The sequence below is a fragment of the Nuphar pumila genome, chromosome 17 (assembly GCF_984573655.1).
Source record: "Nuphar pumila chromosome 17, dmNupPumi1.hap1.1, whole genome shotgun sequence".
Lineage (NCBI taxonomy): Eukaryota > Viridiplantae > Streptophyta > Magnoliopsida > Nymphaeales > Nymphaeaceae > Nuphar > Nuphar pumila.
The window spans coordinates 38390396-38407834 of NC_143265.1; the positions used below are offsets into that span (position 1 = coordinate 38390396).

Here is a 17439-nt window from a genome sequence, read left to right on the forward strand (position 1 = left end):
GGATATAAGCCTCATAAAAAATTTAGATCAAAATGTTGAAAATAACCACATAAAATAATACTGCTAATGCGTGACCAAAATCAAGATTTATGCAGACTTATCAAAAAAGATTAAAGAACTTGATCTAACATGCATAAAACGAAAATGAAACTATAGATGCACTATTTTTTTATTTTGCATGGATGAAATAATATAAATCTAAATCTAAATCTAATATGCTCATAAAATAAAGAAAAATACAGAAAACAAAAATTGTATGGCATTTGCTTTGATGCGGCCGATTGAAGGTGGGATTCGATCTATGAAAGATCGAATCTCCATCTTCTTGTTGGCTGAGATAAAATCGACATCTAAGCATAAAAAAATATGAAAGAAAGGCATGAAAAACAAGGATTTACTTGAAGCTAAATGGATTATGGATGCTACCACATAAAAAGCACATTAAAGAAGAGGAAAGAAAGAAAAAGAGGAGGGCGACACCATGAAAAAAAGAAAGAAAGAAAAAAATAATAAAAATAAACAAGAGAGAAGGAGAGGGATTTTACCTTGGGCTGGAGGAAGAGCCAAGGGAGAGAGCCTTGATCATCAGATCTGAACATCCCCCCCCCCCCCCCTAGAGCCCCTTTTATGTAAAAAAATCTGGAAGGGGTAAGGGCTCTAGATGACTTATTTAATTAACCTAATTAGCAATTAATTAGGGTTTTTTAGAAGGGGCGATTTTCATAAAGAAACCTAATTGAATTTTGTTTTGACTTTTCTAATTTTAAACTAATTTAAACTCTAATAAAAAACTCCAAATGTGGCGCCACCTAGGTGGGTCCCACATTTTTTTTAAAAAACAATTAAAAGGTTTAAGAAGGTTTTTAAAACAAAGTTAAAATGAAAGGATAAAATCACAAGTTAAAGAGTAAAAATGAAGTCCTAAACCAACTAATCTTCTGAAATAACAAGAAGGACAAAATGAAATGATGAATCCATAAGTGATGTCACCTAGGTGGGTCCCTTTTGGAGTGAATTGGATCTAAGATCCATTTTTAAAATTCAAGCTTGATAAAATCCAAATCAAAATTTGATCCGGATCTAGATCTGACACATTGAAAGAGATGTTTTTCTGAAAAGGGCATTTCAAAATGTCAAATGTAAAGCACTAGGTTTTAGATTTAAAAGATCAATTTTGAACCCAGGTTTGAAATTAGAAGAAGGTTTGAATTCGGATCTGGATCCAAAGTTTTAAAATGACAAATGGATCTGGATCTTGAACCATGAGTTTGATCCATGTTTAAAAATGATGAAAGATCCTGGATCAAAGATAAATCATTTAAAATGGATCTTGGATCAAAGATAGAATTGGAATGTGGATCCAGATTAAGATAATGTGATGGAAATGGATCCTGGATATGAAAATTGAAGAATGGATCTAGAGTGACAAATAATTGGATCATCGATATCTGATGAGATAATCCAGGTTTAAAAAGCAAATTAAACTCTAGATATAGATAACAAAGTGAATTGAATAAGAGGATCCAGGTCTGAAATAGAAAATGGATCTCGGATATCAGATCTAATATCGGATCTAATGTACAAATTGGAACATAAATTGGATCTCGAATATAGATATAGTTTTAGAAAATAAATTGATCCGAATTTGGGCTAGAAATCGATTGAATGGCTACTCTAAGTAAAAATGAATAAGATCAGAAATGATTTTGCCCTGTAGGGCGAAGAGTGAGACTTGGAAGACTGGTTTGAACAAGGTTGAACCGAATTGAACTAGGTTCTAGGGTTTCTGAACTTAGATGAACTAAAAAGATACTGACTCGACTAAACTCCTAGACTAGGTGCTAAAAAATAGATGCAATTCTCAGTGAAATGGTAAGAATTTCACTATAGAGTGCATGGAGTAACGAGAATGTACTGGGTTTAAGCTAAAATGATAGTCAACTATACTAAGATTAACTAAATTCAGAGTTAAATCCTAGCTGAGCTGACAAGGGTTAGCTCCATTCTAGCTGAAATGAGCTGAACTGAGCTAAATGGACTCTTTAGTGCATTTTTAGCTAAAAAATTAGAATTTAAAAATTTTCATATAATACAAAATTCATGAAAAGGTCTCAAAAAATCCTAAATATTACAAGTTTTCTCATAAAATCATGGGAGAGGGGGAGCAACCTTTTATGCTCGAAACTTACTTAGCCCATGAAGTTTTGTACCACTTTCTACTCTCCCAGCAAGTATATTTTACTTGTGATGTATTATTTTACTTGATTACTTAATTTCTTACATGAAATCATAATTGAATCCATAAAAAGGATTCAGCCTCTTATAGGGCAATGGATGCACTTATAAAGCATTTGTATTGAAACATTCATTCATTCATGCTTTTAAACAAAAACATGGGCATATGCATAAATGCAAATCTCATTCATTATTTGACATCTATCTATGCAGACATAACAACATCATCTTCATAATCATCATAGGAATTTACATGAATTTTAGCAGGGATTTCATTAACATTTATAAACATATTATGTGATTTGGACTGTTCGGTCCATTGATTGTGGATAGCTCCTATTTGGGCAAACATACTTTTCTTTGAAACATATATGCATGCCTCATTATAAGCATATTATACCCTGCATACAATCAGACATTCTCACACTTATACATTATGTTCATTGACTAAAATACCTGATTTTACGAAATACATAAATACTACACAAGTATCGGAGTTCGATCCTTAGACCGACTTCGATTTGCGAAACCCTCAATTCTAACTGACTTTTGTACTCAATAAACAAAGCTAAAATTTTCAAAGATCATAGAAAATTTTGTCAGCTTCCTATAGCTACAAATCGTTCATAAAAATTCCTCTCTATGTGGGAGTAACAAATGTTTTACCGCAAACATATCTTTTTTTGTTCCGACTATCACAGAGTCATGTATATTTCATGAACAGAGACCAAAACTTTATAGTAGATAGAAAAATTTGTTAGGTTTTCAACGCAATAAACTGCTCGACAAAACTTTTTTGGACAAGAGATTTATGAGCATTTTAACGGTTAGATGTCTTACCAGAAAACAATAATACCGAGTATATACATTCGAGTGGGGCCAAACCGGGTCACCCAAATCCGTACACCCATATTTTTTTCTTATAATTTATCTCAGAAAATTAAATAAAAATATACCTATTAATTCATCATAATTCACAGTAGACAAATCTATTTTTTCTCAGCCTTTTTGGCCAGAAACATAGATTGTCTCACACATGCCTTATTTTCTCATAAATTAATTTGGTAAAATACACAATTAAATAGCTAAATCATGGAATTTCTTTATAATTAAAAATAAAAAAATCACAAAACATCCACATGCACATATTCTACCAACTACAATTAAACATTACATGGTCTTAATTATGAAATTCATGATTTTTTTAAATTTACCAAAATCTTTTTTTAAAAACTCGATATGACTAAAATTGCAATATCTCAAAATTTTGACTATGGAAATCCGCCAAATTTTTATAAAATGTCTATAACATCATATACTACTGATCCAAATCGAAATTTGCATAAAAATATTAGCCTAATTTATATATTATAAAAAATTATGATTTTATTTTCTAAGAAACCAGTTTTTGGGGAAACACATGTTTTTAAGGTGGTTTTCTCTTAGAAAACCATTATTTTACAATATTTCTATAGCCCTAAGCCAAACTCATGTATGAGAGGGTTCGTTTAGGATCTATACTTATGAAAAATTAGTGGAATTCGTGTTATAAATTTTTTTTTGCAAGAAAAGTATAGATTCACCTACCTTTTTGCCGAAAAATTCGCTCCTACGCAAGATGATGGATCTTTTTGCATGATTCAGCCATTCCACGTGTGCCATGACCTCATATACACCATCCTTAAGCACTCTTAAACCGCATGGGAGCCTCCCTTGTAAACCCAAGAGAAAAAAACACCACTAATTGGTGTAGAGGAAAGAATGAGAGAAGAAGGGGTTTGGGGAGAGAGAGAGAGAGATTTTGAGAAAAGCATCAACAAGAGCCAAATTGGAGTGAGTGAGCCCCTCATCTACCTTTATAGGCTCAAGAATTAGGCTAAGGGCTAGGATAATTCTTAGTTTTTGATCTAATGTAGAAAAAAATTCTAAATCTTATGACAAGCTACTTACCATTTTGTTATTTTCTTCTTCTTCTTTTTCTAAGCTTTTCCCCTTTTTTTTAAGTATAATATGTACTTTATACACATAGTATAATATATAATGCTGTATATGAAAGATTATATGAGGGAGGGGTAGGTCGACCCCCACAGTTGACCCCCTCCTCTTTCTAAAATTTTAAAATGGCAAGTTTGATTGCCATGTCACTTCTTTTTTTTTATAGCTTATATAATGTATTATATGCTTTATACATTATAAGGTATAATATATAAATATTATATTATAGGATAAGAAGAAAGGATTGGTCAACCTCCCTATGGGAGCCAAACCTTCCTTTTTGCAAAGTTAGCAACTTGCTTGCTTGGCAAGCAAGTTGACTAATTCAACCTTTTTTTTTCTTTCTTTCCTTATACCTTAGTTCCTTATTTTATTCATGGGTCTAGCCTTTTCTGGACCCTTTTAGATCTCCCTGAAAAAGGGTGTCACCCCTTATGGGGTTTAGTTTAAAAAAAAAAACAAATAGTAAGTTTGACTTTTCAACCCTTTCTACTTTTTTTAGTAAGTTTCATTTTAACCTTATTTTAAAGTTTATTTTTTTTATCATTTTAAACTTTAAATTAAGATGCCACATAGGATGGGATAGCCCACCAATGGACTTCTACCATTTTATAGATTTTAGTTAATTTTTAAAATTCATTCCATGGAATTCCAACTTAATCCAATTTAAATTCATTTTAAATTCAATTGAGATTTTTCCTAAATGAACTTGTAATTCATGTGAAATGTAAATACATGAAATATAAATTGAGTCTTAAGTTTTAGTAATTATATTTCTAAAATCTTAAATATTGAAATTACTTATTTTAATTAATTTTCCTAAGCTAAATCCTAATTTTAAAAGAAACGATTTAAGAAAATATAATTTGAATTTTCTAAAAACCCTAGGCATGTAGGGGTTATTTTCATACCTAATTATTTTTTCCTAAACCCTACAAACCCTCTAATACATTTCTTATCTATAATATGTAATTTCATAATATAAGAAGTGAATCATGTAATTTTCCTAATTCACATTAAAAAATCAAAATTCACCTTAAATTTTACTCCAATTAAAACTATGTATTTTAAAATTCAATCTAACTTTGAATTTAAATTCGGTTTCATCCCTTGATTAAATTTTGTTTCCTTTTTACATGTAAATTAACTCTCAAGTTATAAGATTCCTAAATTTTACTTAATGTAGAATATAAAATTTTATTTTTAATTATTTATTAATTGTCAAGAATTCACAGGTACTATATTCAAATTCAATTTAAATTTTAAATTATTATATAATTAAAACTTAAATTGGCATACAATTAAATCTTAATTTAGGTTCGAATCAAACCCAAATCCAATTATAATATTTGAGACATATTTATTAAATTAGAATTAAATCCAAATCTGCTCTGGATTCAGATTAAATCCGATTAAAGCTCAAAACCTAATTCAGAATAAATTTCTAAGTGAAATTCATTCTTAATCCAATTTCAACCTCAAATTATGATTTAAATCTCATCTTAAATTTCAAATAATATTTTAAGACTTGCCTTTATTTTAAGTAAAATGCCAGAAATGAACGGATTTTACATGAAGATTATTGTTGTTGGAGCTTATGTTGCAAATATGAGCGTACCTCAGACATGGATTCCTAGAAAAAAAGTGAGTTTTGTAGTGAAAACTACCAAAATTCGAGAAAAATATGAAACACAAACAATATAATATTTATTAAAAAATTAAACTTAATAAATGCATAAAATAAATAAAATAGACAAAAAAAAGAAAGAACCGAATCTCACCTCGGGCTTAGGTAGCCCTTTCTACGGTTGATGAGTGTAGAGGAGCATGGGCCGCACTTCGGCTTGGCACGGATGGGCTCTAAAAAGAAGGTGAGACAAGGTATCTGGATCCTAGGCTAAGTCAAATGTGATCTAGGACTAGGCTCAGTTGGCTAGGCTAGGTGGGTTATGCTAGTCAGATATGCTAGGTCCAGTCTATTAGGGTTTCGGTATAGTAACAATGCTAGGAGGGGAAAATCTGGATCTCCAATAGGGGAAGGGAGAACCCCTATTTATAGTTTTTTAGGTGGATCTGGAGATGTTTCCTATGTATCTACTACGATTAAAAGCTCTAGACTCGATCTAAATTATGATGGATGGCTCTTAATGGATTATTTTTTAAATAAGGGTTGAGATTTAGCTAAGGTAGGTTGCCTAGGATAGAGATTTTTCTAAGGAAAGGGGTTTTTGAGACTTGAAAACCTTTCAAATTCAAGTTTGGAAGGCTAAGTGGGTGACATTTATCGAAAAGGCACCAAAAAATGTAGTTAATGACAAGAAAATGGTAGCTAACAATAATTTTCTCTAATGACAAATTAACTTATTGTTATTGGAAACCTTTAAATTTCAATTCTTGACCTCTGACGATAATTCTTCATTTTTGGACCCCTTGACAACAACTTAAAAAAACACTAACGACACATTTAAAGCTCTAACAACAAGTTATCTTGGCATCATCATTTTTGGGAAACGGATAACGACATCATAACTTGTCGTCAGTGAAATTGGGTAAAAACAAATCTAACAGGTTAACTTGTTTTGACCATAGCTTTCTATCTGGATGTCAGTTTGAGGTAATTTTTTATACTTTCATCTTTAAAATGAAAAACTAAATTTGATAGTTTTGGTGGTCAAAATAAGCTCAAAATAGGACCTATCTGAAAAATAGGTTTTTTTACTAAACAAGTCACCTCATGCTGGTTATAACTTTCTACTCTGATGTCACATTGACTTAATTTTTAGCTCATTAAAAAGTTGATATCTTCTAGTTTGATTGATATTTGAAAAAAAAAACTTTAGTATGTTATTTTAGAGGCCAAATGAAGTTGAAGTTAACATAACTTTAAAATGATAAAAAAACATTGGATTTTGGTATACGACTCATGACATGAAATGACTCAATCAAAATTTGTGTCTACAATAGGACTCTAGGCCAATCGACCTCCACAGTTTCATCATGGATGCTCTCTCTCTCTCTCTCTCCCTCTCTCAGTCCCAACCTAGAAGGGACTCTAGGTTGGGTGTTTTTTTGGAACCAGCTGGATTGAATCCTAAAGGGCATCTCTAGGGTCAAGTCGGACCCCGGGGTGGTCTGTAACATTAGTCATTCATGGTTTGTGTCATCCTTGGGAACAACGACAAGACCGTACTCGCTGGTTTGGTCGACGTGTTGTGGTAAAGGAGTTGATTTACATGTCAGAGAATTGACACACTCTTCAAGAATGTCACACTTTTGATAGGGAATTATAACTTTTATCGTAGGGCCTTGAATTTTTCAGCAAATCAAGGGTTCATTGAAGGAGCCATGCGAACACCACTGACTTTGTTGTTGGTCTTCTTGGCGAACTGATTGGTGGTTTTGGTAATGAAGATGAAACTCATTCTTTAAAAAAATTGAGAAATGGAGGACCGTTCACTCTTATACCAATTTGATGCAATCCTGGGCCCACGAGATTGGTCTAGTAGGGTAGAAACATTTTCTATTTTGAGATTGTTCTAACTGAGTTTGGGAGAAAATTATTTCTCTCAAACAACTGCAAAAAATATAAAATTTGGACACTAGGTTTATGACATGTAGAGGGAGAAGGAGAGAGAGGGAGAGACGAATTTGAGAAAGATAGTGAGAGGAACTTCAATTCTATTTTCATCTTACTCAAAAGAGGATTTTACAAGCCTTTATATTAGGTACAAGGGAGGCTAAAAAGAGATAAATCTAGGTGACGCTTAGGATACTCAATTAATAGATACTACCTACTTGACATTAACTTATTCTAAGTAAAGACCTTCCAAGCCATAGGTAAGCCTTTGCCAAGTTTTAGGCCAGCCTTAAATAGCCTCACACATTCATCTAGGCCTTCAATAGGGGTGGTCGATGTAACACCCCAATTTTTGTAACCAGAAAAATGGTGGAATTTTTTTTTTTGAAATACATTTAAATCTTTTAGCAGTTAACAGCGGAAAAACACATTAGGTACAAAACTTGGCATGCTACTACATATGAACGCTTGCAAACATATAATTGTGAAATTTAAAATTTAACAACTAATTAACTATGCATGAAATAAAATCAAAGTTCCATAATACCCAAAATTATTCACATATGTCATTGAAGTGAATTAAAACAAAAACAGAGTTCAGAATCCATAAAGCAGAGGAAAGATAGGCTCAGTCTCCGTCACAACCTTCCGCCTTCGCATGTAAGTACCTACTCTTCACCTGAAAAATATTAAACCATATAGGGTCAGACAAAACATGTCTCAGTAGAGTAAAATATGCTAAACTTGTAAGACAGAATTACAAGACAAAGATTTCAATAGAAATTTCATGGTTAAATATTTAATTTAACTTAAACAATCATACAACTAATCATGCATTTTTAGAATTTTCACATTTAACAGCAACACATTAATCCATATATATTCAAAATACAAAATGCATGAACATATAATATGCATGACTATTCAAAATATAAAATGCATGAACAAATAATATGCATGACTTACCGTATGCAGAAGCCCTTCAATGCATGCATATTTTCTTATCTTTAATTATATTTTCTTAATTAGATGATGCATGTGATGCTAACTTAATACACACACCATTTAAGTTATCACTTATTAGCCCTGCTGATACGACGCAGACAAACATTCTCAAATCAGGACCATGACACAAGACGTGTTTTACATACAAGGGTGGCTTTAGCCTAGCCAGGTCCATTCACTAAGACGAAGTGAGGGACGTTAATACGAGAGAGATTCTCAACACCTTTTAACCCGATGCATCAGTTTTTCCTCAAGAGTACTATAACATCTACTTTGCAGTCTAATGCAGAGGTTTTACCCATAAAGTCATGGGAGGGGAGGAGCAACCTTCCATGCCCGTAACAGACTTGCCCTACGAAATTTTGTATCACCTGCTACTCTCCCAGCAAGTATCTTGAGTTTTAATGTCACATGATTACTTGATTACAATCATACTTTTTATGCAACATCAACTTAAACCACTTTATGATCATGGATGCATTCTTATAAAGCATAGGACAAAATCACTCAATTAAACTTGTAACAGACACTTGAGCACATGCGTAGCATAAATATCTTATTCATTTTCACACATCATAAGGCATAGGCATGTACATGGCCACTGCAACAAAGAGAATATATATGAACATCCATATGAATGAAACAATTATATCATCACGATATCATGAACATATATGCAGTCAACACATTTTTAGAATTTAAAACATAAACTTGTATTCATTGGACCTTTTGATCCTAAATCTTTAATGTATATGCTTTTATTAACATTTCATGTCATAATCCCATAAACTTTTTGTAAATTCATACATGCATAATCATTCACATAATACATGCTAATTAAATGAAGAAATTTGCATAAAAACATATAAACTATGCATCTCTTGAACCTCGGGCTAATGACCGGCCTTGAATTTACCGAATCCTTAACTTTGTCCAACTGATACAGAACACACAGAAATTTTTTGGCTGCATGAACAGATCTGAAATTTTTACAGTATATAGGAAATTTTGTTAGCTATTCATAGCCGCAAACCCTTTATAAAAATTTCTTTGTATGAGGGAGTTATGAATGTTTTACTACAGACCTATTCATTTTCGTTTCGACTGTCACAGGGACGTTCTCGGTCCATGAACAGAGCCCAAATTATTACAATAGATGCAAAATTGCGTTAGCTTTCCAACGCAATAATCCGTTCATCAAAACTTCTCTGGACGAGGGAGAAACAACCATTTTACTGAACGGAAATCAAGTTGAAAACCTGAAAATTCCGAGATTTACATTCGGGTGAGCCAAACCGAGTCACCCGAATCTCGAAATAATCAAAAGAAATAGGCAAAATACATGAAATAAAAATTCAGAAAAATCTAAAATATTCACAGTAGATGGAACAAATCATATTCTATCAACCCAAATCAACATTTGCATAAAAAATCATGGCATAAACCGAATACTAGCTATTTTTACAAATCTACTTCCCGAGAAACCGATTTTTATGAATAAACCCGATTTCAAAAGGGGTTTTCTTTAAGGGAAAATGTGTTTTTGCCATGGATCATTAGATCTGAGTCAAACCCACGGTTAGGAGGGTTTGATCATGATCTAAACTCATGAAAAAACATCAAAATCCATGCCAAGAACTCTGTTCTTGCAAGAAAAGCATAAAAACCCTACCTTTTGTTGAAAAAACGTGTTTCTTGATGGATGAACGGATCTTTTTGCTCGATCCCACCGATCAGCTCCTTCTTCCATCAAGGCGGGGACCTTAGATCATCTCCCCACACCCCTTGAAGTCTGAATCTTACACTCAATAAGCTAAAGAAACCCTAAAGAAAAGGAAAAAAGAGAAGGGAAAGAGAGGAGAGAGTTTTTTTTTGGGAGAGAGAAGCTCCAGAATTTGTTTCCAGCCCAAATGAGGGGGGTGTGGGCTATGAGAGGGTTTTATAACCCCTCATGAGTTAGGTTATGGGCTGAAATTAATTTCAGCCCTTGATCACTATAATGAAAGTCATTTGGAGCCCTTGCTCTCCACTTTGACTATTCAAGCTTTAAATAAACTTGAAAAACACCACACCTTTATTTTCAAAATAAAATTTAAAGTAAGATGCCACATAGGATGGGACGGCCCACCTATGGTCTCCTACTAAATTAATAAAATGGGTTTAATTTATAACAAAAATTCTATTTTATTAAACTATAATTAGATAACCATAAAATTCCAATAACAAAAATTGTTTTTGTTTTATATAACCACACATCATGTAAAAATATAAAGACATTAAGTATCAACTAATCCCAACATATTAAGCATATTAATATGTATATCTTCACAATCTACTTTTGTTAATTCACATTATTTAAATAAATTTACTTAAAGAAAATTCAACATTTTCTTTTTAAGAGAAACGTCTTCAATTAGACATTATTTAGAATTTCCTCTAATATCCAAAATGTGTAGGGTTTATATTTACTACATCTTATCATAATTGAACCCCTTAAGCCTTACAAATATACTCAAACATTTATTTTTAAAGAAATTAGGATTCTATATTGGCACAAAATTCAAAAATTTCACAATATTATAGAAAAAGAACTTAGAAATTTTTGGATATTACATCTAACCCCCCTTAAGAAAATTTCATCCTCGAAATTTGGTTAACATTACGTACCGAACAAGTGTGGATATTTAGCTCTTATATCAGCCTCGGGCTCCCAAGAACACTCCTCAAGCCCGTGGTGTTGCCATCGTACTTTAACAAGTGGAATTGACTTATGTAGCAACACTTGTTCTCGTCGATCTACTATCTCTACCGATCGTTCCTCAAACGTGAGATCTCTCTGAACCTTGACCTCGTCATACTGAATAACATGAGTGGGATCTGGCACATACTTTTTCAACATCGACACATGAAAAACATCATGGATGTTGGAGAACTGAAGGGGAAGTGTCAATCTATATGCGGTGCCTCCTATCCTCTCGAGGATGAGGAACGGTCCTACATACCTCGGACTCAATTTTACTTTCTTGTCGAACCGAAAAACACTCTTCGTTGGCAATACCCTAACAAACACATGATTACCAACCTCGAAAGAAACCTCTCGCCTCTTTGGATCTGCAAAACTCTTCTGACGGCTCTGCGTTGTCAAAAGCCTCTTATGAATCAACTGTACTTGATTCGTATAATGCTGCAAAACTATAGGCGATTCGACAGTTCGATCACCTACCTCGCTCCAACAAACAGGAGACCTATAGGGTCGCCCGTACAATGCCTCATATGGGGTCATGCCGATACTCGAATGATAACTATTATTATAGGCGAACTCAGCTAACTTTAGGTGCTTACTCCAGTCACCTTTCTACTTCAATGCACACGCTCGCAACATATCCTCAAGTGTCTGAATAGTCCTCTCTGACTGACCATCCGTTTGGGGGTGAAAAGATGTGTTAAACTTAAGCTTTGTCTCCAAAGCTTTCTGAAGTTGTCCCCAAAACTTTGACGTGAATCTAGGATCCCTGTCTGAAATAATTGAAACATGTACCTCATGTAATCTGACAATCTCGTCGACATATAAATCTGCCAAACTCTCCATGGTTTGATTTGCCCTAGTCGGTAAGAAGTGTGTCGATTTTGTAAGGCGATCCATAATCACCCAAATGGTGTCATACTGTTGGCGTGTCTTGGGTAGACCTACCACAAAATCCATGGTAATGTCTTCCCACTTCCACTGCAGAATCTCCATCGACTGCATCATACCGCCTGATCTCTGGTGCTCTATCTTTACCTGCTGGCAGATTAAGCATCTCGACACGTACTCAGTGACGTCTCTCTTCATGTCGGGCCACCAATAATTCTTTGAAGATCCTTATACATCTTGGTGCTCCCAGGATGTATAGTGAATCCGGTACGATGTGCCTCATCCAATAACTCTTTCCTCAACTGAGGCTCTACGGGCACCCAGAGCCTCTGGCCATACCAGATGCTTCCATCCTCCTCTAAGTGTAATGCTGACTGATCTTGCTTGCACGTTGCAATCATCTTATTGAATTCAGGATTATCTTTCTAGTGGGTGATGATCTGGTCCATGAGTTCTGTCCGCACTGTCATGGTAGCGATCTGAATCTGACCTGATTCTGCTTCAAAAGGCTTCCAATCTATCAGGTCTTCGAGTAATCTCTACTCACTGCTGATAAAACTTGTAAGGCTTCCAGCCTTTCTACTCAAAGCATCAACCACTACATTGGCTTTGCCTGGATGATAAGAAATGGAGAAATCATAATTTTTTAGAAATTCTAACCATCGTCTCTGCCTCATATTCAAATCTTTCTGTGAGAAGATATATTTGACGCTCTTATGATCTGAGAAGACCTCAAACTGTTCACCGTACAAATAATGCCGCCATACCTTCAGTGCAAAAACTACTGCAGCAAGCTCCAAGTCGTGAGTGAGGTAGTTTCGCTCATGCACTTTCAATTGACGTGATGCATAGGTGATCACCTTGCCGTGCTGCATCAAAACGCATCCCAAACCAGTACCTGATGCATCACTATAAATCACAAAGCCTCCTTGCCGAGAAGGCAATGTGAGTATAAGGGCTATAGTAAGCCATTTCTTTAGCTTCTGGAAGCTCTTTTCGCATTGCTGAGTCCAAACAAACTTAATTCCTTTACGAAGTAGCTTCGTCATAGGTGAAGCGATCTTCGAAAAATCCTGGATAAAACAACGATAATAGCCTGTAAGTCCGAGAAAACTACATATATCTGATACGCTCTTAGGCTATCTCCAATTCATGACAGCTTCCGCCTTGGCAGGGTCGACTGACACCCCATCTTTAGAGATTATGTGACCCAAGAACATAACTTGATTAAGCCAAAACTCGCACTTCGAGAACTTAGCGTATAGTTGATGTTGTCGAAGTGTCTCGAGAACAATCCTCAGATGCTCTCTATGATCTTCCTCGCTCTCAGAGTAAATTAAGATATCATCTATAAATACGATCACGAAAAGGTCTAGGTAAGGCCGAAATATTCGATTCATCAGGTCCATAAATGCCACAAGGGCATTGGTTAACCCGAAGGGCATCACCAAAAACTCGTAATGGTCGTACCACATCCTGAATATTGTCTTCTGCACGTCAGATTCTTTGATCTTTAGTTGATGGTACCTTGATCGAAGATCAATCTTGGAGAAGACCTTGGCCTCTCGGAGTTGATCAAACAAATCATCGATCCTGGGAAGAGGATATTTGTTTTTTATTGTTACCTGATTCAACATCCTGTAGTCAATGCACATACGCATTGACCCATCCTTCTTTTTGACGAACAAGACTGGAGCACCCCAAGGCAAAACACTGGGGCGAATAAAGTCTTTGTCCATCAATTCTTGTAGCTGCTTCTTTAGCTCCTCTAACTCTGCTGGGGCCATACGGTAGGGTGCTTTGGATATCAGAGTTGTTCCAGGTACCAACTCTATCGCAAAATCCACCTCTCTGGTAGGCGGTATGCCTGACAGGTCATCTGGGAAGACGTCTGAAAACTCTCGAACTACGTCCAAGTCCTCCAGTGGTGTAGTGTTGGGGTCTAACAGAGAAACACTGACCAAAAAGGCCTCACACCCCTTTTCTACACAACGATGTGCCTTTAGTGCTGAAATAAGTCATCCTTTGCTCTCCTTTTTACATGCCTTGTACTCAAGTACAGGCGGATTAGGGCAAGTAAATTGAATGTGTCGCTCACGACAAAGCATACAAGCGTAATGCTCATACATCCAATCTATGTCAAGAATCACATCATAACTGACCATATCCAAAAGGATAAGATTGGCTGGGAGGTTCTGCCCTGCAATCATAACCTCTACTCTGGATAGATAGGTACGAGCGATAGAGCTACCACTCGAAGGTGTGATAACTTTCAGAATATATCCCAAAGAAGTCGGCGTGACACCAATCAAATTCTCAAAATGTACAAATACAAAGGAATGCGTAGCATCAGTGTCAAAAAGAACCTTAGCATCAAACTTTGCAATAGGGATTGTACCTTCAATGACATTGGCATCTTCTTGTAACTCCTCTGCAGAAGTTGCATACACGCGTCTAGTAGCTTTCTTCTGTCCTCTAGTAATAAAGGCAGCTCCCTCCTGAGATGGCCTCATAGGGCAGTCTTTTATGAAGTGGCCTTGTTTTCCACATCTGAGACATGCACCCGAGACTCTGTAGCAGACTCTAGGATGCCTCTTGTTGCAGTGCTTACATACTGCATAAGACTGTGGCGCTTGTGTGCCGCCCTGTTGTCCCTTGGCCTTCTTTGCGGGTGGCGCCTTATGACTCTCTACAATTGGTCAAGGGGCCTTATTCCCACTGCCTTTCGACTTGTCGAAACGGCTAGGCTGAGTCTTCTTAGAAGACTCCCAGTCATCCTGCATCACAAAGACATCGTTACGATCTATCGAGATTGTTTTTTGAAAAACCAAAAAGTTGGTTCTAGTTTTTCCCACCTGTAGTACTGTGTCCATCTCGATGGTTTGGTTGAGGTTTTGAGGACGGCTTGTAAGCACTCTCGTCCTCAGACCATCACATAACCCATGTACATACTTCTTAGCCTACGCCTCGTTAGTGGTATAAGTATGCGAGCAGTACTTCTCTAAGTGTCGAAAGCGTGTAGTGTACTCCGCCACCTTCATAGACCCTTGTCGAAGATCCAGAAATTCCTGCATCTTGTGATCACGTGCGTACTGGGGAAAGTAGATGTCCAGGAACACCACTGTAAACTCCTCCCATGTGAGGGCGTGTCGCTTGTCAAGCGTGTAGCGTACCTCACGGGTTGTCTCCCACCAGCTCTTGGCATCACCCTGGAGCCGGTAGGTGGCAAAAGAAACTTGCCTCTCAGCTGGAACCTCTAGAATCTCAAAAATCTCACCTATGGTGCAGACCCATTCCTCCGGCGCATCCAAATCCTCCTTACCAGTGAAAGCAGGGAGGCTTAACTCCATGAAGCGCTTGTATGATGTTCCATTGGTTGCGACACCTGGTGCCGCTATGTGACCATCATGCTGATGGCCTGCACCATTTCCATTACCCCCGTTGCCGGCATGGTTCTGACAATAGGCCGTCAGATTCGCGAGGGCTTCAAAAATGAAGTCTCTCTGAGCAGTCCAACATGGGGGTTGTCTTCCGACCATCTACAAACACACATATGGATTCAGATTTCTTATAAGTTAGGCATAAATAAAAAATTCTTATTCATGTGACCCTATCAGATCTACGTTCTAATTCTTGTCGCATTTATCAACAGAAATAATTACAGACATACAATTTTCACAACAAACCATCAAAACAAATAAAAATAGAAGCATACTTACAGCGATGGTGGTCGGTTGGACGAGCATTGAGCCATACTTTCCTTATGCTCTGATACCATGTTTGTAACACCCCAATTTTTGTAACCCGAAAAATGGTGGAATTTTTTTTTTTTTGAAATACATTTAAATCTTTTAGAAGTTAACAGCGGAAAAACACATTGGGTATAAAACTTGGCATGCTACTACATATGAACACTTGCAAACATATAATTATGGAATTTAAAATTTAATAACTAATTAACTATGCATGAAATAAAATCAAAGTTCCATAATACCCAAAACTAATCACATTTGTCCTTGAATTGAATTAAAATAAAATCAGAGTTCAGAATCCATGAAGCAGAGGAAAAATAGGCTCAGTCCCTGTCACAACCTTCCGCCTTCGCATGTAAGTACAAAATCTTCACCTGAAAAATATTAAACCATATAGGGTCAGACAAAACATGTCTCAGTAGAGTGAAATATGCTAAACTTGTAAGACAAAATTACAAGACAAAGATTTCAATAGAAATTTCATGGTTTAACATTTAATTTAACTTAAACAATCATACAACTAATCATGCATGTTTAGAATTTTCACATTTAACAACAACACATTAATCCACATATATTCAAAATACAAAATGCATGAACAGATAATATGCATGACTTAACGTATGCAGAAGCCCTTTAATGCATGCATATTTTCTTATCTTTAATTATATTTTCTTAATTAGATAATGCATGCGATGCCAACTTAATACACACATCATTTAAGTTATCACTTTTTAGCCCTGCTGATACGACGCAGACAAACATTCTCAGATCAGGACCATGACACAGGACGTGTTTTACATACAGGGGTGACTTTAGCCTGGCCAGGTCCATTCACTAAGACGGGGTGAGGGACGTTAATACGAGAGAGATTCCCAACACCTTTCAACCCAATACATTAGTTTTTCTTCATGAGTACTATAACCTCTATGTTGCAGTCTAATGCAGAGGTTTTCCCCCTAAAGTCGTGGGAGGGGAGAAGAAACTTTTTGTGCCCGTAACAAACTTGCCCTACGAAGTTTTGTATCACATGCTACTCTCCCAGCAAGTATTTTGAGTTTTAATGTCACATGATTACTTGATTACAATCATACTTTTTATGCAACATTAACTTAAACCACTTTATGATCATGGATGCATTCTTATAAAGCATTGGACAAAATCACTTAATTAAACTTGTAACAGACACTTGAGCACATGCGTAGCATAAATATCTTATTCATTTTCACACATCGTAAGGC

The 17439-nt window shown here is 35.6% G+C and overlaps 1 pseudogene; it reads right to left on the bottom strand.

The window, feature by feature from the left end:
* Positions 1-13302: 13302 nt before the first annotated feature.
* The window catches only part of LOC149811893 (uncharacterized), a 112406-nt pseudogene continuing 108269 nt past the window's right edge, over positions 13303-17439 (bottom strand).